General features: G+C 45.3%; 1 protein-coding gene across 2 annotated transcripts in view; it reads right to left on the bottom strand.

Moving 5' to 3' along the window:
• Positions 1 to 27,570, bottom strand: part of SARNP (SAP domain containing ribonucleoprotein) — a 313,723-nt gene that overhangs the window by 9,678 nt on the left and 276,475 nt on the right. The gene's annotated exons all lie outside the window — the stretch shown is intronic.

The raw sequence follows: 27,570 nt of genomic DNA on the forward strand, positions 1-27,570 counted from the left end.
AGCTAGTAAAAAAGGAGGTATTGATGCTCCTGTATAAGACTCTGGTGAGACTTCATTTAAAATATTGTGTACAATTCGGAGACCGCACCTTCAAAAAGATATAAAAGGATGGTCCAGAGGAAGGTTACTAAAATGGTGTGTGATGTTCATCATAAGACGTATGGGGACATACTTAAAGATCTCAATAAGTGTACTTTAGAGGAAAGGCGGGAGAGGGGAGATTTGACAGATGTTTAAATATCTATGTGGCGTAAATATGCATGAGTCATTTGAAAGGAAGATCTGAAATGAGAGGGCATAGGATGAAGATAAGAGGTGATAGGCTCAGGAGTAATCTATGGAAACACTTTTTTACAGAGAGGATGGTAGATTCGTGGAACAGTCTCACGGAACAAGTGATGGAGATAGCGACTTTCTGAATTCAATAAGATTATTAAAATCCAAGATGGCTGTCGGCACTTTTGGCGCCAAAAATGGTAAAATACAAAAACAAAAAAAGTTATTTTAATATTTTAGGGCTGGAGGAACACATAAAAAGATGCAGAAACATTCAAATTTGCAATTTACAGACCCCCCCCATTCACCTCACAGGCTGTAACAGCCTCACTCACTGTGACCTATGCTGGCAATGCGCTGCAGTCTGCCTCAGCTCCCTAATGTAGCTGGAAAAGGAGAAGAAATAAGTGCTTCATCCAGAATGAATCTTCTGGCTGCCAGTTGGACTCGATGTCTGAATGAACCCCCCCCCAACCCTTGTGAACTGAGGGATGCACAATGGTAGAAGGGGAGGGGGAAGAGGCAAAAATACAGCCAGCACCATGTGAGACACCGCTGAGCCTCCTAAAGATGCCTGACAGCCTGCGCTCAAACCCCTGACAAGTAGTAGATGAGCAATGCTAACCAGGGACAGCCCCAAGCTCCAAAAATGCTTCTGCAGGCTGCCTAACAGGTACCAAAAGGGATTGGCCTGTCAGTTGCAGACCCCCGGCTGCTTCTTCTCCTCGCATGTAGAGCTAAACCCACAAACAAGGAAGCTCCAAGCACTGAAAAAAAATGAAGAAATTATAAAAATAACTTAAAGAATATAAAGAAAAGAGCAGAACAGAAACACTCCTTCAGGCTTGAGTGCAGAAGGGAAAAACTGTAGGTAGCAGTAGAGCTCTCTATGATTTAGGAAGGTTACAGAAAAAGTTCGGAGTGAATTCCTTCTGCAAAGGCTTGCGGCCATGGGGAGAATATCCACTTGTCTAGAATAACAACACCTATTACACTGGAAACCACAGTTACTTACCGTAACAGGTGTTATCCAGGGACAGCAGGCAGATATTCTCACATGTGGGCAACGTTATCCATGGAGCCTAATACAGACAGTGCTAAAAATGTACTGTCACTTTAAACTTCTTAAGAAGCTTTGAGACTGCCCATCCGATGTCGAATCACTGTTCCTCAGTTCCGTAAGCAAGCTAAGAAACCAACCAGGGTAGATGCACGTAATCTCCCCTGGTTAGCATGCCAACTTCATACACTTCAAATTCATGCTGACATTATTCCAGTCTGCCCTCTTGCTGGCCAAACAAAAATACTATATCCACTTAACCACTTGTCTTAGCTCCAAACCTTGCCGCCTCTTTACCACACTAAACTCCCTACTCAAAGCACCCAAGCCACCTATGCCAAGTTTCCAAGTTTTATTAAAAATTTGATTAAACATTTGGAGCATTGAGATTAAGCATCAGATTTCTGCATCTCAATGGCCACGAATTTGGTCTTGGAGGATGAGATGTACAGTGTCAGCATCTATGAGGCAAACTTGGTTCTTTTTGTTGCATAGAGCGTTTTGGACCCCTGTTCGTTTACAAAAATTAGATAGCTCTAAGTCTAATAGATGCTGGCATTGTAATCTGAAACCAGGAACATTAGATCATCTACTTTATTATTGTCCCTTCATCAAGTTATTTTGGAATTCAATCTGGACTCAAGTAAACTCTTTATTGGAAAACCATGTTGCGCTTTCATATGATACAATTTTATTTGGAATGGCTATGAGAAAGAAAAGTCAAATATCATCACATAATAATAAACTTTTATTAGTTATGACAGGGGTTGCCATTCAACATATTACCAATAATTGGAAAAATCACAAGAATCTTAATTACACATTCTGGTGGAATTCGTTATGCCACATTTTTAAGATGGAAAGAGCAATAGCGGTACAAAAAGGGTTATACAATAACTTTGTAAAGATATGGGGGCCATTGGAAAAGTATTGCGATGAATAGACATCATTTTCTTTCCTGTTCCTTATCTTTTTCATTTTTAGTTATATCTAGCACACTCAAGGGGGAGGGTGGATTTGGGATGTAATTTAATACGATATGTTAAAATATGTTGTATAATATAGTATATTCTATTTTAGTTGAGAATGTGATGAAGGGTGGGTGGATGGGGATTTTACACTATTAGATTTTATGTGTTAGATATTATAGTGCTATATGGAAAGTACTTTTGTGATATATTTTTGCTTATTGTTTGATTTGAAAATGAATAAAGATTTAAAAAATTTTTTAAAAATTTGATTAAACGCTTATATAATTTCTAAGCAATTTACATTAAAAATATTAAAATAGTAATTTACAAAGAAAACATATAAACAATACTAATATTGATATTGACTTACAAGAAAGAAACAGACGGAAAGAAAGGGGAAAAACTACAATTTTTAAAAGCAAAGAAACATTCAAGGTAAATATATTAAGGGGGAGGTTTTATGGGGGTTTTTTTGGCAGGGGGTGGGGAGGGGGGTTAGCCAATGGCAGAGTGCTTCTACATGAGCTCTGTTCAGCTGGTAAATCTCTCCTAACTGTGCCGTTCTCTTCCACTGCCAACTCCAGACTCCGTCCCTTCTACCTTGCTGTGCCATATGCTTGGAACAAGCTGCCCGAATCCCTATGGTGGGCTCCATCTCTGACAATGTTCAAGGCCCAGTTAAAAGCCCATCTCTTCGAGAGTGCTTTTGACTCCTAACTCCTCTCACCTTGGGTTCTGTATTCTCAACCATATGTCATGTCTGTCTGTCCAAATTAGATTGTAAGCTCTTCTGAGCAGGGACCGTCTATAAATATCAAAATGTACAGCGTTGCATATGCCTTTCAGCACTATACAAGTGATTAATATTAGTAGCAATAGTAGATGGGACGAATGTGAGAATATCTACCTGCTGTCCCCGGATACAGTACAGTTACTTACTGTAACAGGTGTTATCCAGGGACAGCAGGCAGATATTCTCACATATGGGTGGCATCAGCCATGCAGTCCTGGTACGGACAGCTGGAAAAGTGCATCGGCACTTTAAGAACTTTAGAAAGTTTGCGACCGCACCGCGCATGCGCAAGTACCTTCTTGCCTGACATAGGCAAGAAGGCGTGGCTTCTCAGTTCAGTAAGCCAGCTAAGAAGCCAACCAGGGGAGGTGGGTGGGCTGGGAGAATATCTGCCTGCTGTCCCTGGATAACACCTGTTAAGGTAAGTAACTGTGCTTTATCCCAGGACAAGCAGGTAGTATATTCTTACATATGGGTGACCTCCAAGCTAACCAAAATGGGATGGGGGGAAGGTTGGCCTTTAGAAAAACACATTTTTAAATACTGCTTGGCTGAAGTGCCCATCCCGTCTGGAAAAAGATGCCAGACAGTAATGAGTTTCAAGTTTATTTAAAATTTCTTATATCGCCCAAACAAGACTTCTAGGCAGTGTACAAATATGCCAAATAAAATACATTTTAAGCAGAAACAGACCAGGGGAATTGACAATTTTTAAAGACGTTGACATAGGGGAACAAAAGGGAAGAAGGGTTAGAACTACAATTGATAGAAAGAAAGAGAACTCACAAGGGGAAGAATAACAAAGGGAGGGGGAACTGAAGATAAGAACCTGTTTTGAATCTAAGTTGCCCTTAAAAGCACAGTTTAAGTTACAAAAGCATCGAGAAAGAGAGGTGAAAGTACAAACCAAGGACTGAGTAGCAGCTTTACAGATCTCATCAATAGAGGTAGAGCGGAGAAAAGCTACTGAAGCTGCCTTAGATCGAACTTTATGGGCTGTGAATCGACTCCCCAGTTGCAGCTCAGTTGAGCATAACAGATCGAGATGCACGCAGCCAACCAATTGGAAATCATTCTCTTGGAAAAAGGATGACCCAACTTGTTGAGATAGGCCAATGCCTGCTTTCAGTCCAAAGTATAAAGAGCCATTTCTCCTGAATGAGAATGAGGCCTGGGAAAAATACTGGAAGAACAATTGATTAATTGAGAAGAAACTCAATGACAACCTTAGGAAGGAACTTTGGATTAGTACAAAGCACAACTTGTCACAGTGGAACACCTTGAATGGTAGGTATGCAACTATACAGTTCCAACGTATGAAGAGCTGTTTCTCCTGAATGAGAATGAGGCCTGGGAAAAAATACTGAAAGAACAATTGATTGAGAAGAAACTCATTGACGACTTTGTCACCTTGAATGGTTGGTCTGCAACTAATGCTTGAAGTTCACTCACTGTTCTGGCAGAAGTGAGAGAGACAACTTTCCAAGTAAGGAATTTGAGATGAGCCATAGACATTGGTTCAAATGGAGGCTTTATCAACTTAGCAAGAACCACGTTGAGATCCCAAACCTAGAGATAAATCAATTTGGCGTAGGGAAGCAAAGGAATACAAAAAGATGCTAAAAGATAAACGAAGGCAATTTTATACATCAAAAATAGGCTCCAATAAGATAAACACAAAAGAACTGTTTAAAATAGTATCAGCCATTTGGGATATTTCAGATGTCACAAATGTTTTTCAATTTAAGGCCCCGTCATCGTTTGAAATTGCCTCTCACTTTGAGAAGAAAATAAAGACCCTTAATTATATACCTCTACATGTGATATTGAGTTGATCTCTGCAAAAGTACCCATCAATGCGTGTTTGGCAAATTTTAAGTTGGCATTCTTTTGAATTACCCAGTTGGACTCAGTTTAAAAACTTATGTTAAGCATGCAAAATCTTTTTGTTGATTAGGTCTATGCTCCCCAACTAATTTGATGATGTCTAACCCAATCTTTCAGAGAGACCTTTATAGTTGGTTGATTTACATGTTGAATAAGGGAGAATTTCCAAAAGAAAAGGCTCATATAATAGTTACACCTCTTGTCAAAAATAAAAAAAACTCAGTTGCTGAGGTTAATAATTATAGTCCTGTAGCTTCCATACCTTTTGTTTGTAAAGATAATGGAGGGCTTAATCTGTCAACAACTGGTTGACTATTTAGATAAATTTCCTTTCCTACATCCTTCTCAATCAGGTTTTCATACTAACTTCAGCACAGAAACATTAATAATTTCATTAGTGAATTACTTGTACACATTGTTCAGTAGAAGACCAGGAGCACTGTTAATGCAGTTTGATCTTAGCAGTGTCTTCGACTTGGTTGATCATGATATCCTTCTTGACTGTCTCAACGCTATGGATATTTTGGGAAAGGTTCTACATTGGGTTCCAGGATTTTTTGAAACTTCTTACATATCAAGTATTTTTCAAGGACACTCTATCCAATATTTGGAGTAATAATTGTGGGGTACCAAAGGTCTCCCTGCATTCCCTGGTACTTTTTATATATCTATCTGGCATCACTGGGTGAGAAACTTGCAGCTTTTAATTTGAAAATCTTTAGATATGCAGACAATATAACGATTGCTTTACCCATTCCAACGAATTTGACTGCATCGTTAAACATAATTCAAGAGATTATGTCCATCATGAATACCTGTATGAAAGATTACAAACTGAAGTTAAACTAGATTCTTTTTAACCTCTCCTTCGAACAAGATGGTAGTCAGAGAGCTTATGTTAGGCAGAACCACTTATCCCACTGAATCTAAAATTAAAATCCTGGGAGTATATTTAGACATAAATTTAACTATGAAAGCATTCACCTTGGCGTTGGTGAAAAAAAGTTTTTTCATCCTCTGGAAGTTGTGTACCATAAAATCTTATTTTGAACCTATGGCATTCAGACTCTTTGTCCAATCCCTAATACTTAGCACTTTAGAATACTGTAATTCAGTTCATATTGCAGGACATCAAACAAATATACTTAGACTTAAGAGTTCAAAATGTCATAGTACACATGATCTCTGATTTTTTTTAAAAAATGGATCACATTAAATTTTACTACAGAGAACTTCATTGGCTTCCGTTAGAGCAGTGGTTCTTAACCTGGGTTCAACCGATCCCCAGGGGTTTGGTGAGTCAGTCTCGCGGGTTCGGCGGAGGTCAAAACACACCTCCGACTCATATAGCGCTTTGGTCACGTTCAATCATCTATCAGTTATTCAGTGATTTTGATCAAGACTGATCGTGTACTCGGTTTCTTGATCTATCAATCTGTAACTAACGCCTTATATACATCAATCAATTTCTGATCAAAATTTGTGATTTAACTGATAGATGATTGAATGTGACCGAAGCGCTTATGATTCGTGATGATACGTCCCGCTTGTCCATAATTGGCTGCAGGTGATCACGCAACATCGCTTAGCCTATCTGTGCTGCAGGGGATTTGATGCGCACAGTAGTCGAATTGTAACTGTTGTGATGGTATGTCGTGTGATACCCATCTTAATATTTTAATCCCTCTGAGAGGCAACAGCAGCAGTCACACTGATTTGCAGTAAATTTCATTATTATGTTATTATTATTCAAAATATAGGAGAACTTTTTTGTTTTCAAAATTGATATTTTTTCCCTCACTGTATACCTATGTTTTGAATTTGTAAAAATCATATTTTATTTTTCCAATAAAGAAGGGTTCGGTGAACATGCATATGAAACTGGTGGGGTTCAGTACCTCCAACAAGGTTAAGAACCACTGCGTTAGAGGCTCGTGTATTATTCAAACTGGGCCCTCTGCTATAAAGTCTTACACAGCCAGGCGCTGGAGTATTTACTAGAATTATTTACTTTGTTTACACCAAACTGTTCTTTACGCAACTCTACTATTTATCTTTCCCCCAGCTCCAGGTTGTACTCAAAAGAGATTCCAGCTGCGTCTGCTTGCTTATCAGGCAGCAAGCTGGGATAGGGAGTTACGCTCTTTATTCACAAAGTCTTGTTCCTATTTACATTTTAGAGAACTACTAAAATCACTATTATTTACAAAAGTTCTAGAGCACTAATACGATTTTATGACAAGTTTTGTAGATCACTGCAAATGTCGTTTTTATCTTTTTGGGAACCACATCAATCCGTAAGGTTTTGCGGTCTAGAAATGTAAATATAATGTAATGTAAGATAAAGAGGATGAGCAGTGAGAGGTTTACCATCCACTGGTTGATGAAAGGCAGTGATAGCACTGAGATGGACTCTAATGGATATGGATTTGAGGTCAGAGGTCAGACAAATGAAGGCGCTAATCCAAAACTGAGGAAACAGAGATGGAGTTTGGATCCTGATGATGGAGACACCAAGCAGAAAAACAAGTCTATTTTTGCTGATAACACTGCTGAGTGGCCAGTTTTCTGGAAGCTTCCAATATGAATCTGAAAGGCTGAGAAAGGTGACGATCAGCTGAGCTCAGCCCAAGAGGTACCAAGCTGTTAGGTGTAAAGATTGAAGGTTGGGTTGCAGAAGAGAACCGTGACTCTACATGAGAAGAGATGGAAAAATTGGCAGCGATACTGGCTCCTTGACACCGAGTTGAAGTAGAAAGGAGAACCAAGGCTGTCTGGACCACCGAAGAGCTACAAGTATCATAGTGGCCAATTCCCGCTTGGCTTTGACAAGTGTCTTGAGAATGAGAGGGATGGGTGAAAATGCATAGAGAAACTCGTGCATCCAATCCAGAAGAAAAGCATCCGCCTCCAGACGATGAGGAGAGTACAGTCTGGAGCAGAACTGGGGCAACTTGTTGTTGTGGGGGGACACAAACAAATCTACTTGAGGAGTCCCCCGTTGAGAGAAAATGGGATGAAGAGCTGCTGAGGGAGCATCCATTCATGAGGTTGAAGGATTCTGTTGAGTTTGTCTGCTAAGAAATTCTGTTCTCCCTAAATATAGATTGCTTTGAGAAAGATGTTGCGAGCAATCGCCCAAAGCCAGATCTTCAGAGTCTCCTGATAGAGAAGGAGAGAACCTGTCCCTCCTTGCATGTTTATATAGTACATGACAACTTGACTGTCCATGTGGTCGAATGAGAAACATCAATATTGGAATCCATTTGAAGATCACAGTCAATAAGCAGTGATGGAGATCAATGCTGCCGCTTGGAACAGTGTTGGTCCGATGAGGAAGGCGATGCAGGATGCTTAAGTTACTCTGGACAAACATGTTTGAACTTGTAAGAACACTTGCTGTACTGAGAACATTGAGGAGAAGAAGAATCATGCTTTGACGAACTGGAACAGTGTCTGGAGGCATGATGCTTCGATGTAGGGCTGGATGATGACTGGTGTCGAGAGCCATGATGATGCATCGATGAAGGAGTGGTGGTACCAGTATCCCGCATGGTATGACACTCAGGCTGGGCCATTACTGGAGGAGTTGGTGTCCAACCCAGCCCGCTGATTAACCATTCCCCTTAACTGTATCCATGGCATCCTGTTTTGTCTGTCTTGCCTGTTTAGATTGTAAGCTCTTTTGAGAAGGGACTGTTTTCTTATTCTTTGTGACTCTGTAGAGTGCTGCATGCATCCGATAGCGCTAAAGAAATAATTAACAGTAGTAGTAGGGTAATAAGCTGAAACATAGCCCCATATTCTGCAAGAAATAGATTATCGAGCTTCTCTTTGAAGATAAGCACTGGTACCTGTGGCTTCGTCACCGGTACCAACAGTGCCTCGACTCGTTCTGGAGATGATGACTCGGATGACAATGCACCCCTCGATTTGAGTCGCATAGGGGGTCTTTGCTTGGTTGGCATGATTGGACTTGATGCCATAATGACCTGTGACACCTGGAATGCGCTTCCAGAGGGCGTGATAGGACAGAGTACGGTATTAGGGTTCAAGAAGGGATTGGACAATTTTCTGAAGGATAAGGGGATAGAAGGTTATAGATAGAGAACTACTACACAGGTCCTGGACATGTTGGGCCGCCGCGTGAGTGGACTGCTGGGCACAATGGACCTCTGGTCTGACCCAGCAGAGGCACTTCTTATGTTCTTATGTTACCTCGCCTGGGAATCTGGTGGCTTTTTAGCTGGCTTACCAGAAGGAGCGATGACTAATGACATTGGAGTTGATGTCGGTGTGTTTGACACCGAACAACTTCTCGTGTTGTAGAATGTGGCTCTTAATGGTGCGCTTCTGAAGAGTGGAACAGCGCGCGCAGAATGCAATGCAATGTTCCGGGCCAAGGCATTATATACACCAGTTGTGAGGATTGGTTATGAAAATTGTCCTTTGGCACCTGCCGCACTTTTTAAACCCTGTTAATGGTTGGGACATAGACGGGAACACTGCCTCAGCCAAATTGAATTCAATGGCTGAGGAGAAAGAGGCCCCGCCATCAAAAATGCCCGAAAGCAAAAACAGGGGAGAAAAATTCTCCCAAGTTGTCTCTTTTTTTTTTTAAGAGCGAAATTAAAGAAAAGAGAAATAGAAAAATAAAGAAAAATAAATGCGTAAGCAGGAAGACAAAGGCTGAAAAATGAACGAACGTTCAAGAAAACAACTTCTTAGCTCCGCGGAAAACTAATAACTGAGGAGCCATGCATCTAAGTCGGGTGAGAAGGCACTCACACATGTGCGGTGTGGTCAGTCGCAAACTTTCTAAAGTTTTTAAAGTGCCAATGTACTTTTGCAGCTGTCCATACCAGGGCTCCGTGGATGATGTCACCCATATGTGAGAATATGCTGCCTGCTTGTCCTGGGATAACACCTATTACGGTAAGTAACTGTGCATTATCCTTGGACAAGCAGGTAGCATATTCTCACATGTGGGACATCCTAGCTTACTGAATGGTGGAAGAGTTGGCTATTAGGAAGAAAATAAATTCTGTAAAACTGCTTAGCCGAAATGACCATTTTGTCTGAATAGGATTCTAGACAGTAGTAAAATTTAAATGTGTGAATTGAGGACCAAGTAGCTGCTTTGCAAATGTCTTCAATGGGAGTGGAGCACAAAAAAAAAAAATCACTGATGCTGCCATAGCTCGGACCTTGTGTGCTGTAACACGACCCTTGGCTGCAGCCCAGCCTGAGCACAACAAAAGGAAATACAGGTCGCTAACCATGTGGAAATACGTAGTTTGTTTGGTTACAGGTAGACCCAACCTGTTAGGATCAAAAGAGTTGAACAGTTGAAGTGAAGAACTGTGTGGCTTAGTTCTCTGTGTGTAGTAAGCCAAGACATGTTTACAGAAGAGAATGACACAGGGACTGTTTCCTGCAGTTAACCTGCAGGAACAGGGGGGAAAAAAACAAATTGGTTCTTTGCTGCGGGTAAGGGAACAAGGCTTTTCACTGCACCACAGAGCGGTAAATTCCCTTGTCCATGCAATGGATTTGCCACGAGTCACCTCCCTTCCCAACCCTCCTGGTCCAGCAGCCCTCCTCCCTCCCTACAGCGGGTCCAACAGCCTCCCCCCTCGCTCCCAATCACAGGTCAAAACTTTAAAAAACCCTTCTTTCAGCCAAGTCCCTCCTTTTGATGTAACTTCTGTCGAGGGGGGCTGCTACTGCTGCACCCGCAAAGGGGGGAGGGGTTGCTTGGACTGCTGGACCTGAAGGGAAGAGAGACTGTTGCTGGATCTGGTCTGGGGATTGGCGGGAAGGGAGAGGTGCCAGATCTATAACAGGGCACTGAAAAGAGGGGACAGAGGTGTTTGGACCCATGGGAAGAGGGCTAGCGGAAGGGAGAGAGGTGCAGGACCTGCAGGGAGGAAGAGAGAGAAGGGAAGGGGGAAAGCTAAACCAAGGGAATGAAGGAAGAGTGAGGGAGGGAGCAAAGAGTTTGAGACACACATTGTTGTAAGGGAGTAAGAAAGGGAAGAAGCTGGACACAGGGAGATATATAAAAAGAGGAAAGATGGTGGGCATGGATGGGAGTATAGGAATAGGGACAAAAGGGAATGCTACAGATGAGAGGTATATGGACACAGAGGAGTAATGCTACACGTGGTAGGGTATATGAACACAGAGAAGGTGGCTAGACATAGGGGAGAATAAGAACACAGAAAGAAGATGCTGGACAAGGGGGGCATAGGGATATAGAGGAGTGATACTGTACACAGGAGGAGGGGATCATAGAATGGCGAGATGATGAAGGCAGGGAGATGGGCACAGGGGAAATACTAGAAAGGGACAGAGAAGGGAGATGCTGAACATGGGAAACAATACATACATAGAAAGAGAAGATGGATGATGAGCATGGAGAAAGAAGAAATATGTCAAATGGTCAGGAGACTGGCAAGTGAGTTAAGAGAAGACAAAAGAAAACAAGACTAGTGCCCGAGACCAACATGATTTGAAGAATAAAATGACAAGACAACAAAAAGGTAGAAAAAAATAATTTTATTTTCTATTTTGTGATTAGAATATATCAGATTTGAAATATGTATCCTGCTAGAGCTGATATTAGACATAACTGGGGACCACACAGCCCAGGCTGTGCTTCTTTAACTTCCAGGTAGGGCTCTCTCTGACCAAGGGGTAGGTTGCCCAAGTTACACTTCCCTAACACTATTCCTGTCATGCGTAACTGCGATATTCTGTTAGCATGATGCTTCTATGTAGCATTCTGCAGTAATTTGGCTTATTGAGTTTTCTCGATAGTGGAGGGGATATTTGTGAAGGGGAGGGGAGACAGGGGTTTTGTGATCCTTGCTCTGTATTATTTGTGTTTATAAAATTACAATTATACAGAATATTGTTTCTTTTTATATTTTTAATTAAGTTCAATATAAAATCATAACTATTTGAGGCTTGTGCAGATGGGATCAGACAGTTTGCAGAGACAGGGACCGAGCTCGTGGGGACAGGGACAAAAATTTTTCCCCATGTCATTCTCTAGTTCAGTGTTCTATGGACCGGCGGAAATAAAATAATTATTTCGTGGACCGGCAAACTACCAAGACTAAAATTTTTTTTTAAAATCATCGCCGCCCCGTCCCCGCGAGCTCGGTCCCACAAACCATCTGATCTCATCCACACAAACCTCAGCAATGCTACTTACTGTAAAATTTGTTATCCAGGGACAGCAGGCAGCTATTCTCACTAATGGGTGACATGATCCAAAGGAGCCCCGATGCGGACGCTTCTTTGAAGAAAAACTCGAAGTTTCGAGTCGCCCGCACACCGCGCATGCGCGAGTGCCTTCCCGCCCAGACCAGGGTGCGTCTCCTCAGTTCAGATAGCTAGCAGAGAAGCCAACCCAGGGGAGGTGGGTAGGACGTGAGAATAGCTGCCTGCTGTCCCTGGATAACAACTGTTACGGTAAGTAACATTGCTTTATCCCAGGACAAGCAGGCAGGTATTCTCACTAATGGGTGACCTCCAAGCTAACCAGAATGGGATGGTGGGAGAGTTGGCAACTTAGGAGAACAAATTTTGCAATACAGTTTGGCCAAACTGTCCATCCCGTCTGGAGAAAGTATCCAGACAGTAGTGTGAAGTGAAGGTATGAACCGAGGACCAAGTGGCAGCTTTACAAATCTCCTCAATCGGCGTTGATCTGAGGAAGGCTACAGAAGCTGCCATCGCTCTGACCTTATGGGCTGTGATTTTTCTGTCAAGGGGCAATCCAGCCTGGGCATAGCAGAATGAGATGCAAGCCGCCATCCAGTTAGAGATGGTGCGCTTGGAAACAGGGCGTCCCAACTTGTTCGGTTCAAAGGAGATGAAAAGTTGAGGAGCAGTTCTGTGAGGCTTGGTGCGTTCTAGGTAGAAGGCTAAAGCACGCTTACAGTCCAGAGTATGCAGGGCAGATTCTCCAGGGTGAGAATGTGGCTTCGGAAAGAATACTGGAAGCACAATGGATTGGTTGAGATGAAATTCTGAAACAACTTTAGGGAGGAATTTCGGGTGCGTGCGGAGAATCACCTTGTCATGATGGAATACTGTAAAAGGTGGGTCCGCAACCAAGGCTTGTAGCTCACTGACTCTTCGGGCAGAAGTGAGGCCAATGAGAAACACCACTTTCCAAGTGAGATACTTCAGGTGAGCCTTGTGAAGAGGCTCAAATGGAGGCTTCATAAGTTGTGAAAGAACAACATTGAGGTCCCAAACCACTGGAGGCAGTTTGAGGGGAGGATTGACATGGAACAGTCCTTTCATGATTCTGGAAACCACAGGATGAGCAGAGAGAGGTTTCCCTTGAAGAGGCTAATGGAAAGCAGCGATTGCACTGAGATGGACTCGTATCGAGGAAGGCTTGAGGCCAGAATGAGACAGGTGCAAAAGATAGTCCAAAACCGAAGACAAGGAGGAGTGTTGAGGAGGAGTGTTTGACGCTGAGAGACACACCAAACAGAGAATCTAGTCCATTTCTGGTGGTAGCATTGTCTAGTAGCGGGCTTCCGTGAAGCTTCTAGGACGTCCCTCACTTGTTAGGAAAACTGTAGAGGGGTCACGTTGAGAGGAACCAAGCTGTCAGGTGTAGAGACTGCAGGTTGGGGTGAAGCAGAGATCCCTTGATGCAGTGTAAGCAGAGATGGAAAAACTGGAAGAAGGTATGGCTCCCTGCTGCTGAGTTGGAGTAGAAGGGAGTACCAAGGATGCCTGGGCCACCGTGGAGCAATGAGGATCATGGTGGCCTGGTCTGATTTCAGCTTGACCAGAGTCTTTTGGATGAGAGGAAATGCATATAGAAAGCGGTTCATCCAGTCCAGGAGGGATGCATCTGCCTCGAGGCGCTGAGGGGTGTAGATCCTGGAGCAGAAGTGAGGCAGTTTGAAGTTGTGGGGAGCTGCAAAGAGGTCTATCTGAGGCGTTCCCCACAGGGAGAAGATGTGATGCAGGAGCGTGGAGTTGAGAGTCTACTCGTGAGGTTGCAGGAGACGGCTCAAGCTGTCTGCTAAGGCATTGTCCGCCCCTTGAATGTAGACCACTCTGAGGAAGGTGTTGTTGCGAGTCGCCCAATCCCACATCTTCAGAGCTTCCTGGCAGAGGGAGGCCGATCCCGTGCCTCCCTGCTTGTTCATGTAGTACATGGCGACCTGGTTGTCTGTGCGAATGAGGACCACCTGGTCGCGAAGGAGATGTTGAAAGGTCTGGAGAGCGTTGAAGATCACCCTGAGTTCCAGGAGATTGATGTGGCACTGTCGGTCCGCGCTGGTCCAGTAACGCTGGGTGCGGAGGCCGTCTAGATGGGCCCCTCCAGAAATAAGTTGACCAGTCGGTCGTGAGGACTTTCTGATGGCGGGGGGTTTGGAACAACAAACCTCTGGAGAGATTGGAGGATAGCATCCACTAGCGAAGAGACTGTTGCAGAGCAGGAGTGACCTGGATGTGTTGAGTCAGAGGATCGGACGTCTGGGACCACTGAGACGCCAAGGTCCACTGAGGGATCCTGAGGTGAAGTCTGGCAAACGGAGTCACATGTACTGTAGAGGCCATTTGGCCTAGCAGGACCATCATCTGTCTCACCGGTATGGATGGGTGAGAGGACACTGAGTGGCAGAGATGAAGCAGAGACTCCATGCGTGGGGGAGGGAGGAACGCTCAGAGCTTGGTAGTATCCAGAATCGCCCTGATGAAGGGGAGAGTCTGGGAAGGTTGTAGATGGGATTTTGGGAAGTTTATCTCGAATCCCAGATGTTGTAGTAACCAAATTGTCTTCTGAGTCGCGAGGGTGACTCCTTGAGACGTGGAATCCTTGAAGAGCCAGTCGTCCAGGTAAGGATACACCTGGAGGCTGTGGTTCCTGAGTGCAGCGGCTACCACTACCAGGCACTTGGTGAAGATTCTGGGGGATGAGGTCAAGCCGAAGGGAAGCACTCGGTATTGCAGATGAAGATCTCCTACCCGGAATCTGAGAAATTAGCGGGAGGCCGGATGAATGGGGATGTGAGTGTAGGCCTCCTTCAGATCCAGAGAGTATAACCAATCGTTCTGCTCGATGAGGGGGTACAGGGATGCCAGGGTCAACATGCGAAACTTTTCTTTGACCAGAAATTTGTTAAGCACCCTGAGGTCTAAGATGGGTCGCAGATCGCCTATCTTCTTCAGAACAAGGAAGTACCGGGAGTAAAACCCCTTGTTCTGTTGGTCCCGAGGGACCGGCTCGACAGCCCCAAGCTGCAGCAAAGCCTGGGCTTCCTGAAGAAGAAGGGCGGTCTGTGTCAAGTTGGAAGGATACTCTCTTGGAGGATGTTCCGGAGGGACCTGGTGGAATTGAAGGGAGTATCCCTCCTTGATGATGGAGAGGACCCGAGGTGGTGATAGATGTCCATCGATGGAAAAAATGATGGATGCGACTTCCGATAGGTGGAATCACTGAAATGGCAGAGCGACAGAGGTTATGCTTTCTTTGAGACAGTCAAAAGGGCTGAGGAGCCTTAGGGGCAGCAGATGGTTGAGGCTTTTGCTGATGTTTCTGCAGGTGTTGTCTCTTCACAGGCTGTTGGATGGGGGGAGCCTGTTTCGGGGGGTAACGCCGCTGGTAGATCAACTGTGGGCGTGATTGACGAGGAGGAGCAGGCCTGGGCTTCGGACGCAGGATGGACTGGAAGGACTTCTCATGGTCAGAGAGGTTACAGCCTCGATGGATTCATCAAAGAGGTTGGAGTCAGCGCATGGGACGTTGGCAAGTCTGTCCTGGAGGCTGGGGTCCATGTTGATGGTCCGCAGCCAGGCCAGCCGGCGCATGGCCACCAAACATGCTGCGTCCCGAGCCGCCAACTCGAAGGCATTGTAGGAGGATTGCATAAACTGTACCCGAAGTTGGGATAACGAGGCCAGCACCTCCTGGTACTCGAACTGAGCCCTAGGATCCACATAGGGCATAAACTTCTGGAGTACGGATAAAAGAAACTCCAAATATGTTGTGAAGTGGAAGTTGTAGTTGAGAACTCTCGAGGCCATCATGGAGTTCTGGTAGACTCTCCTGCCGAACCGGTCCATGGTCTTTCCTTTTCTACCAGGTGGGACGGAGGCGTAGACCTGGGAGGGATGGGACCGCTACAGGGATTGGTGGTAAAGCTGCGAGCCGTCGAACCCCTTACGGTGGACAGTGCGGTATCTGGTGTCCAATTTACTCGGCACTGCGGGGATCGAATAAGGTGTCTCGAGGCACCGTGCGAAGGTTTGGTCCCGCAGCTTGTGTAAGGGAAGCTTGAAGGACTCCACAGGTGGTTGAGGGAGGCGCATAGTCTCGAGGTATTCTTTCGAGAATTTGGACCCCGTATCCAGGGGGATGTCCATGTCATCGGCCATCTGTCGGAGGAACGAGGAGAAGGACAGTTGGTCGGCTGTTGCTGGGCCCCGGGACGGGCTTGATGAGGTCGAGGCCTCCGGTTCCATGGGGGACAGGGATCGAGAAGGTGAGAGAGATCCCATCGTGTCCTTGAGCTCTGGCATCGGTGGAGGAGTAGTAGTCAGTGGTGAATACTCCAGGAATGCTTGTTTCCGATGAGGTGAGGCCTGCCTGGACGAGTGCCTCGATCAGTGATGCGGACTGTGTCGAGAAGTCGGCCTCGATGGACGAGGCGAGTAGGTCTTCGCTAAGGCCCCCAGGTAGTGGATGGGGCTGGAAGCAGTCGATTGAAGCAGGGTGGTTGCCGTAGAGGCTCGAACCCCGTCGGGGTGATCGGCTCCAATGGAGGCATTCGCAAAGACTCTGTTCCTTGCATCGATGGAATCGGCTCCAACGGAGGCACTCGCAAAGACTCTGCTCCTTGCATCGATGGAATCGGCTCCAACGGAGGCACTCGCAAAGACTCTGCTCCTTGCATCGATGGAATCGGCTCCAATGGAGGCACTCGCAAAGACTCTGCTCCTTGTATCGATGGAATCAGCTCCAACAGAGGCACTCGCAAAGACTCTGCTCCTTGCATAGAGTGAATTGGCTCCAACGGAGGCACTCGCAAAGACTCTGCTCCTTGCATCGAGTGTATCGGTTCCAATGGAGGCATGGGCAAAGACTCTGCTCCTTGCATCGAGTGTATCGGTTCCAATGGAGGCATGGGCAAAGACTCTGCTCCTTGCGATGCATGCGTTGTTGCCAGACCAGACACTCGCAGAGACTCTGCTCCCTGTTGAGAATGTGTTCCTCGCTGAAGCACTGGAGGGGGCACGACCCCGCGGGAGGCCTCCATGTGCCCAGGCTGGATTTGGGAAAGAAGCTGAGGCCCCATCGTGGTAAAGAGCTCGATGAATTGCTTCTGTAACAGGGTCTGGAACGAGGCCGACAAGGATGTGTGTGAATGCTTGGAGTTGGCCTTGGGCACTTTTAACACTACTGGAGGAATGGGCTGCTGAGCTACCTGACCTGAGGAGGTTGAGGAAGGCATCGCAGTGGGCACCGGGACAAACGAGGCGGGCTTGATGATACTCGGCGCCACAGAAGTGGTAGGCTGTGGAGTTGCGGATGATGTCAAAGACGAAGGTCCCTTCGAGGTCGATGGCTCCGTCGAGGACTCCATGAATAGCGATTCCCACAAGACGCAACGGCGCTTGAAAGCACGTGCGGTGAGTGTGGAGCAAGGCCGGCACGATTTCGGGAGATGTTCAGGCCCGAGACATCGAACACAGTGTCGATGAGGGTCCGTTAGCGAAATCGCGCGCTGGCACTTGTCACGCTTTTTAAAATCGGTGATAGGCCGGGACATAGGCCGAAAAAGCTCCCCCGCAAGATCGAAGCCGCGGGGCTACGGCCACGTGGCCTACTCGGTCGAACAGAACAAATACTTTTTTTTTTTTTTTTAAAACAATAAAACACAACGAAAGTCAGCGATTAGGATAAAATAAAACCAAAACCGCGACTTAGAAGGCACAAGTGAAGAAAACTCCGCGCAGAGGGTCGAAGACGAACTTCTCGGCTCCGCAGAAAATTAAGAACTGAGGAGACCCGCCCTGGTCTGGGCGGGAAGGCACTCACGCATGCGCGGTGCGGGCGACCTGAAACTTCGAGTTTTTCTTCAAAGAAGCGTCCGCATCGGGGCTCCGTTGGATCACGTCACCCATTAGTGAGAATACCTGCCTGCTTGTCCTGGGATAAAAATAGTTATGATTTTATATTGAACATATTTTATTAAAGTATAAAAAGAAACAATATTCTATACAATTGTCATTTTATATATTCAAATACAGTGGTACCTCGGTTTACGAATGCACCGGTTTGCGAGAGTTTTGCAAGACGAGCAAAACATTTTCAAAATCGGTGCCTCGGAAACCGAGCATGGCTCGATTTACGAGCACCCCCCTCCCCGCAATCCGGCAACCCCCCCGCCTCGAACCGTTCTACGTGAACTCGCAGGCCTTGAGCATGCTCAGATGCTCAAGGCCCAGCAGACGAGTAGGCCGATCTTCAAGAGTGCCCAGATGAGGGTAAGAAGTGGCTGGGGGGGGGGGGGTGCCCGATAGTGTCGGGGGGGGGGGGTGCCCAATCATGCCGGGGGTGTCGGATCATGGCGGGGGGGTGCCCAATTGTGTCGGGGGGAGGTCGGATCGCAGGGGGGGCCTTCGAGGGGAGCAATGCCGGTTCGGGGGGGGGGGGGGGAACGCATCAAAGCGAGTTTCCATTATTTCCTATGGGGAAACTCACTTTGATAAACGAGCATTTTGGATTACGAGCATGCTCCTGGAATGGATTATGCTCGTAATCCAAGGTACCACTGTAATACAGGGCAAAGATCAACAAAACCCCTGTCTCCCTTCCCCTTCACATATATCCCCTCTACTATCAAGAAAACTGAATAAGCCAGATTATTACAGAATGCTACACAAATATCATGTAACAGAATACCACAGCGACACATGACAGGAATGGTGTTAGGGGAGTGGAACTAGGGCAACTGCCCCCTTGTCAGTGAGAGCCCTAAGCCAGCTGGAAACTAAAGAAGCACTGCCTGGGCTTTGCACTCCCCAGTTATGTCTAGCAAGATACATATTTCAAATCTGATATATTTGAATCACAAGATAAAAATAAAATTATTTTTTTCTACCTTTTGTTGTCTCTGGTTTCTGCTTTCATTGCCTTCTCACTCTCTTCCATCCAGCGTCTGCCCTAAGAACATAAGAACTGCCACTGCTGGATCAGACCAGTGGTCCATCATGCCCAGCAGTCCACTCATGCGGTGGCCCTCTGGTCTAAGACCAGCAACCTAACTGAGACTAGCCCTACCAGCGCACGTTCTTGTTCAGCAGGAACTTGTCTAACTTTGTCTTGAATCCTTGGAGGGTGTTTTCCCCTATAACAGCCTCTGGAAGAGCGTTCCAGCTTTCTACCACTCTCTGGGTGAAGAAGAACTTCCTTACGTTTGTACGGAATCTATCCCCTTTCAACTTTAGAGTGCTCTCTCGTTCTCCCTACCTTGGAGAGGGTGAATAGTGTCTCTCTACTAAGTCTATTCCCTTCAGTATCTTGAATGTTTCGATCATGTCCCCTCTTAATCTCCTCTGTTCGAGGGAGAAGAGGCCCAGTTTCTCTAATCTTTCGCTGTACGGCAGCTCCTCCAACCCCTTAACCATCTTAGTCGCTCTTCTCTGAACCCTTTCGAGTAGTACTGTGTCCTTCTTCATGTACGGTGACCAGTGCTGGATGCAATACTCCAGGTGAAGGCGTACCATGGCCCGGTACAGCGGCATGATAACCTTCTCTGTCTCTTCAGTCCAGCATCTGCCCCTTCCATTCACTGTCTGTCTTTCCCTGCCATCTCTCATCCTGCTCCCCCCCCAATTTGGTCTGGCATCCATCATCTTCCTTCTATTCCCCTCATGGTCTGGCATCTCTGTCCTTCCCTCCCCCCTGTGATTTTTAGCATCTCTCTCTTCTCATTTCCTCCATTCAGATCTGATATCGTTCTCTGGTCTCTCTTCCCTTTTCTTCCCTGGTCTTCCTTCTCTATTTTCTGCCTCCATCTAAATTAAATTCTTTCTTTCTATTTAGTCCTGTTTCCATCTTTTCACTGTGTCTACCCACAGCTTGTCACCCCTTTCCTTCACCCCTCCATTATCTTACTATTTTCTTCCCCCTTTATTTATCTCCTCCTTCCATCCAGTATGTGTTCTTTCCCCACTTCCATTCAGCATCTGCCCTCCCCTCTCAACTGACATCCATCTGCCTTCTGCTCTCTCCCCCTTCTTCTCACTTCCATCATCTGTCCCCTTCTCTCTCTCATCTCCTCCATTCCATCATCTGCCCCTTCTCTCTCTCCCCCACCAACTTCCATCATCTGCCCCCCTTCTCCTCACCTTTGCGGGTCACTTTCTTTCCCCTGAGGGTGGCTCATGTCAGAGTGGAAGCTCTGGCCGCTTGCAAGGAACAGTGAACTTACTTGATGTCGATGCTGGGGCCCGTTGCCGTTTGAAGAAAAAAAAAAAGGTGGAAAAAAGGGACCTGCAAAGGTGAGAGGAAGGGAAACCTCCAGGACAGCTGCTCTTTGCTCTCCTTTAGCAGCCCAAGAGTCTTTAGGCAAGCGGCAGCTCTGTGTGCTTTTAACTTTGGCCCAGAGCTGCCCCTAAGCAGTTTAGCGCGGTTTCATGAGGCAACCTTGGGGCCTTTGCTAGGCCGGCCCACATCGCATCATTGAAGCAGGCCGGCATAGCAAAGGCCCCGAGGCTGTCTCATGAAACCATGCTAAACTACTGCTTAGGGGCAGCTCTGAGCCGAAGTTAAAAGCATACAGAGCTGCCGCTGCTGGTCTGTAGGTGCAGAGACAAGAATACGCGGTAGGAGTCCCAGCGAAGGCAGGAGTCCTGGCACAACGATGGCAACAGGAAGTTGCAAGTCAGCTGACACCGGCACTTTTCGTTGCGGCGGGGACCTGAATCCTTCGCAGACCGTCAAGATTTTTTTGTGGACCGGCGGTTGAAGAACTGTGCTCTAATTTACAGTCCAATATATGAAGAGCAGTTTCTCCAAATTGAGAATGAGGCTTTAGAAAGAAAACGGGTATCACAATGGATTGATTCAGGTGAAAATCCATGCCAACTTTCAGAAAGAATTTAAGATGAGTTCTAAGAACCACTATAAATGGTGGATCACAAACCAACGCTTGTAGTTCACTCACTCGACAAGCAGAAGTGACAGAGATCAAGCAGACCACTTTCCAAGTGAGAAACTTAAGATGAGTAGTTGAAAGTGGCTCAAATGGTGGCTTCATGAGACTGGTGAGGACTACATTGAGATCCCAGATAACTGGAGGCAGTTTTAGTGGAGGTTTCAAGTTCAAGAGTCCTTTCATAAACTGAGAAAGAAGTGGTTGAGTGGCTAGAGATTTATTGTTGAAAGGAGCAAGGTAAGCACTAATAGCACTGAGGTGAACTCTAACCAAAGTGGTCTCAAGTCCAAAGTTGGAGAAGGTAATCAAATACTGACAATATAGAAGATGTAGAGGGATCCAAGTAATGGAGATTACACCAAGAAATGAAGTATGTCCATTGGAGTCTATAGCATTGCTGAGTAGACGGTTTTCTGGAAGCAACTATAACGGCTTGCACTGAGTCAGAAAGATTAAAATCTGCTGAAGTCAGGTTGAGAGGTACCAAACAGTTAGGTGCAGTGATTGCAGATTAGGATGTAAAAGATATGTAATGGAACTGGATCCTTGAAAGCCAGTTGAAGTAGAAGGGAGAACCAAGGTTATCTGGGTTACCAAGGAGCTATCAGGATCATGGTGGCTGACTCTTACTTGAGCTTGACTAATGTCTTCAGGATCAGAGGGAGAATACTGTCTGGAGCAGAATTGAAGCAACTTGTGGTTGTGGGGAGACACAAACAGGTCTGAGGAGTCTCCCAAAGTGAGATGTGGCGTAAGACTTTGGAGTTGAGAGTCCACTCATGCAGCTGAAGAAATTTGCTGAGTTTGTCAGTAAGGCATTCTATTTGCCTTGCACATATATGGCTTTGAGAAATATGTTTTGAGGAATTGCCCAGTTCCAAATATGCTCGGCTTCTTGACACAGAGAAAGAGAGCCCGTTCCCCCCTTGTAATACATAGCCACTTTAAGATCTATTCAAAGGAGGACTTGGTTGAAAAGACGATCCTGAAATGTTTTCAGGGCATGGTAAATTACCCACAATTCTAACAGGTTGATAAGAAATGTCTTTTCTTGAACAGACCAGAGTCCCTGAATCCGGAGGCCATCCAGGTGAGCTCCCCATGCATACATGGAGGCATTCATCATGATTACTTTCTAATGTGGAGAAATGTGAAATAGCAAACCTCTAGAGAGGTTTGTCAGATTTAACCACCATTGGAGAGACTGACGAAGGAGATGACTTAGATCTGTTAGGATAAGGAATCCATGGCCTGATGCCAGGCTCCACTGAGCTGATTTGAGATGAAGTCAATCAAAGGGAGTTATATGAACTGTGGATGCCATGTAATCCATGAGCCTCATCATTTGTCTTGCTGAGATGTGCTGTAGAGAGGACACGTGATTGCAAAGTTGAAGCATGATGTTTTGTCTTTGTTGGTGTTGGAAAGCTCATAAAAGAGTTATGTTGAGCACAGCTCCTATGAACTCCAACACTTGAGAGGGTTGAAGATGAGACTTTGGAAAATTGACTTGTGTAGCTGAGTGCACTGCTTGAGGCGATGCAGCTTTTACCAACCAATCTACTTGTGTAGCTGAATGCACTGCTTGAGGTGATGCAGCTTTTACCAACCAATCATCTAAATCGGTGTTTCTCAACTCGGTCCTGGAGTAACCTCATGCCAGTCAGGTTTTCAGGATCTCCATATTGAATCTGCATAAACTTGATTTGCATACCATGCCTCCAATATATGCAAATTTCTTTCATGCATATTCACTGTGGATATCTTGAAAACCTGATGGCAAGAGGGTACTCCAGGACCGAGTTGAGAAACACTGGTCTAGATAAGGAAACACTTGAAACCCAAGGGAATGCAGAGTTGCTACTTCCACCAGGAACTCTGTGAATACTCTTGGAGATGAAGCGTAGCCAAATGGCAGAACTTTGTATTGATGAGATGATGATGATGACCTACATGAAAACAAAGAAACTTTCTGTGGTCCAGATGGATGGTAGTGTGTGTGAAGGCCTATTTGAGGTCTAGAGAGCACAGCCAATCATTTCTTTCTAGGAGTGGGTATAGAGTCCCAAGACAAAACATACAAAACTTTTTTTTTTTAACTAGATATTTGTTGAGAGTTCGGAGGTTGAGAATAGGACAAAGACCTCCCGTCTTCTTTGGAATTAGAAAATACCTGGAGTAGAACTCCTGATTTTTCTGGGAAGGGGGTACTACTTCTATGGCATTCATTTGAAATACAGCTTCAATTTTCTGAAGGAACATCAGTTGAGATGTGAAAGAGGACTCTCTTGGAGGGTTGTTTGAAGGAATGGTGATAAAATAAAGAGATTAACCCTCCTGTATGACTTTGAGGACCCATATTTTCTTATATCAGCGGTAATGCTGATATAAGAAAAGTTCGCCTCCGATGGGTTGGGGAGGTGGCCAAGATGGAGGAATTGTGGCAATGCTCTCTAGCAGCATATCAAAAAGACTGAGCTGATTATTGAGGAGCTGAAGTCTGAAGCTTCTGCAACGGGGGTTTGGGAGAGGACAAGTTGGTTGGATAACACCTCTTATATGAAGAGGAAGCAGGTCTCTGGGAAGATTTAGATGGTTGAGTCTTAGAATTTGACCCATTAAGGTGGTCCAACTTTGTTCATGTCACGTCTTTGTGTGGCATCTTTGACTTTTGTCCCCAAAGAGCTCTTCACCAAGGCAGACTTGCAGCCATGCAAGACATCTCATAGAAATAGACACAGCCGATGCTCTAGAACAGTGTTATCACAAATTGTGTGCCTCCTGAGATTTCAGGTGTGCCGCGACACACTGGAGAGGACGAGAGTCTCCACGCTGGCTGACTGCCTACAGGATGCGTCTCTCATGGCGAGAGGCACATCCTGTAGGCAGTCAGCCAGCGTGGAGATTCGCGTCCTGGCCGGCATCTCTCCTCCTCTCCCCCGCACCTCCTGGATCCCTCCACCGAAGTGGGTCATGGCCAGATGGGCCACCGCGCAATTCCAGATGCCTTTCGGCCGGGGCACTAGATTTAATGTGTTTTGTATGTTTTGTCTTGGGACTCTATACCCACTCCTAGAAAGAAATGATTGGCTGTGCTCTCTAGACCTCAAAGAGGCCTTCACACACACTACCATCCATCTGGACCACAGAAAGTTTCTTTGTTTTCATGTAGGTCATCATCATCATCTCATCAATACAAAGTTCTGCCATTTGGCTACGCTTCATCTCCAAGAGTATTCACAGAGTTCCTGGTGGAAGTAGCAACTCTGCATTCCCTTGGGTTTCAAGTGTTTCCTTATCTAGACCAGTGTTTCTCAACTCGGTCCTGGTGTATCCTCTTGCCATCAGGTTTTCAAGATATCCACAGTGAATATGCATGAAAGATATTTGCATATATTGGAGGCAGGGTATGCAAATCTAGTTTATGCAGATTCAATGTGGAGATCCTGAAAACCTGACTGGCATGAGGGTACTCCAGGACTGAGTTGAGAAACACCGATTTAGATGATTGGTTGGTAAAAGCTGCATCACCTCAAGCAGTGCATTCAGCTACACAAGTAGATTGGTTGGTAAAAGCTGCATCGCCTCAAGCAGTGCACTCAGCTACACAGAAAGTTTGCCAGACACTGCTCTAGAAGTCACATCAAATGCATCAAAAACTGATCTTGCCATTTCTGGTTTGGAATAGGCTGTGAGTAGTCTCCTAGAACTCTGGAAATCGTTCAGATGGAATATATTTTGTTCAAAATCAGCCAACTTCTTTATGAGCTGTTTAAGATAAAATGACAAAGAAGTTGTAGCTGAGAACTCTGCTAGTTAACAGAGTTCTGGAAGAGGTGGCGCCCAAATTTATCCATGATGCGGCCTTCACGTCATGGTGGTGCAGTAGCAAATATTCTTGTACTGAATGATTTTTTAAGAGTGGATTCAACCAAAGACTGATGTGGCAATTCTGGTTTATCAAAGCCAGGACAGGATTGTATTCTGTACAAAGAGTCAATTTTTCTTGGAGCTTCCTTAAGTAGATTGTGAAGAGGCAATTTGAGAAGCTCTTTAAGAGGTTTGTCAAAATCTAAGACCTCAAGAAGTTCTGCTCAATGTCTGACTCCAGTTTAACAAGTAAAGTTTTCCCCATCTGCCTGATAAACTTAGTGAAAGACCCTTTGAAGGAGATCTGTGTCTTGGCAGTGGAGATGGATCTGATGGGATGCCACGCAACTCTGAAGCATATAATCTGGGTTCAGTATTGGTGTTTTATACAGAGATCAGAATCAACGTCCCCAACTTTAGGAGATTCTGTATAGGAAGGAGAAGGATGCTTCCTGGTCTGAACATATGATGACTGAGAGTGTTGAGAAGAGCTCCTTCGATGATGTCAGTACTGGTCAGATGAAGATGTATATTGATGATGAGAATGTGTAGATCTTGACTTACACAGAGACAAATATGAAATGGTACCATATGATGTTCTCTTGGATTTATAAGAGCAAGCATCGGTACTACAGGATCACGTTGCCCGATGTTTTGATGGAGAGCTGGATTCGGAACCGTGAGGCCTTGATGTGCCATGCTCAGGCTGGGTCGATACCGAGGGAGTCTCTGCAAGCATCAGTGTCACATATAGCTTAAATAAGCCAGTGAGCTCCCTTTGGAAAAACTCCTTAAGTTGGTCCTGGAAGGACTGCACTGGTACTATTGGCTCAACAGCCGATACCATCGGTGCTGCAGAGTGTCGAGAGGTGAGTGACCTCAATGAGGAAGTATGCCCTGAAGGAGACATCTGCGCAGAAGGAGATCAGTGATTGCATCAATGCTTGGCATGCATTGACATGCCTACGACACTGGATGTGAATGGCTTCTTATAAGGTTTACCCGATGCAGGAACGGAGTCCGATGTTGAGGAAGGTGTTGATGACAGTACCGATGGCATCGATTTGTCTCTGGAGGCCATAGTTGGTCCCAACAGCTTCTCTTGCTGGATGCGTCGATCCTTAAGAGAGCATTTTTGTAAGGTAGAACAGTGGATACAAGTTTCTACTCGGTGCTACAGCCCCAGACACTGAATGCACCAGTTGTGCGGTTCAATGATGGAGAAAGGCCACTGGCAACAAGTGCACTTTGCGAACCCGCTAGGCAGCCTCAACATTAGAGGAAAAATCTCGGCAGCAAGGTCAAAAAACACAATGGTTGCAAACTAAGGCTGAAAACGGAGGGAAAAAAACGGAGGAAAATGCCCGAAGGCCTGACTGAGAACATAAGCATTGCCGCTGCTGGGTCAGACCATCTTGCCCAACAGTCCAAATAAAAGAAAGGTTAATTATAATAAAACAAAAGAAACAAGCCAAAATGGCAAAATTTAAGTTGACTGGGAAGGCAACTCAATTGGACTGCTCGAAAACAACTTCTTCACTCCATGGAAAACAAAGAACTGAGGAACCACGAGTCGACGTCAGGCGGGAAGGCACTTGCCAGTGTGCGGTGCAAGCAGTCTCAAAGCTTCTTAAGTTTAACGTGTCTGTACACTTTTAGCACTCTCCATACCGGGCTCCGTGGAAGATGTCACCCACATGTGAGAATATGCTGCCTGCTTGTCTAAGAATAAATACTATTATACTACTGATAACCACTGGATTGATTTAATTTTCTAATATAAAATCTGATTTGCAAATATAATGGTGAAATTATTTTGTTAGCTTTCAGCAGAAGATATTTTTACTTGATAGTAGGCTGCACTAACTTGAAAAGGGGCTTATAGGGAATTAAATTTATGATTAACAATTGAAAAGGAATCGCCTGCTGCCCCTTTCTCAACTGGTTAAAAGTCAAAGCACAGTGCCAACCACTACAGAAGACAGGAGCTGCAACACAAAATATGCACTGCAGAAATGCCATTCCCCTCCCCCATGCTGAAAAACTTCTAGCAACTCACAAACCCTTGTAATTTTTAAGCACCAGGCATGCAGAGTTTAATGTTTTACTAGCACGAACACACAAAGCCTTAAATGGGTGAGCTTGCAGCTGAAACAACCTATTGATTTTACTAAATGTTATTTATTTAGTCTTTTTTGTGCTTTGGCTAAATGACTTTCCCCCTATTCAAGGCACCATGCTCAGAGCAGAGGTAACTGTTAAACAATGGTCACTTCAGAAGGATGGAAGCCCTCTGAGGCAGAAGGGAGGTGAAGAAATTAAAAAAGGGCAAAAGGTTAACATGCTCCCATTCATGGAAAAGGTGAGAGCAACACTAAAATAGCAGTCACCCCCCTCCCTCAGATACTTTAGCCCCATACCGCAGAACCTTATAAATCTCAGGAATTTTTTAAAGTAGGATATGGGGAGGCATCACGGTGGGAAATTACAGGTCTAATTTAGATA

Source organism: Geotrypetes seraphini, chromosome 3 (genome assembly GCF_902459505.1).
Source record: "Geotrypetes seraphini chromosome 3, aGeoSer1.1, whole genome shotgun sequence".
In the NCBI taxonomy this organism is placed as follows: Eukaryota; Metazoa; Chordata; class Amphibia; order Gymnophiona; family Dermophiidae; genus Geotrypetes; species Geotrypetes seraphini.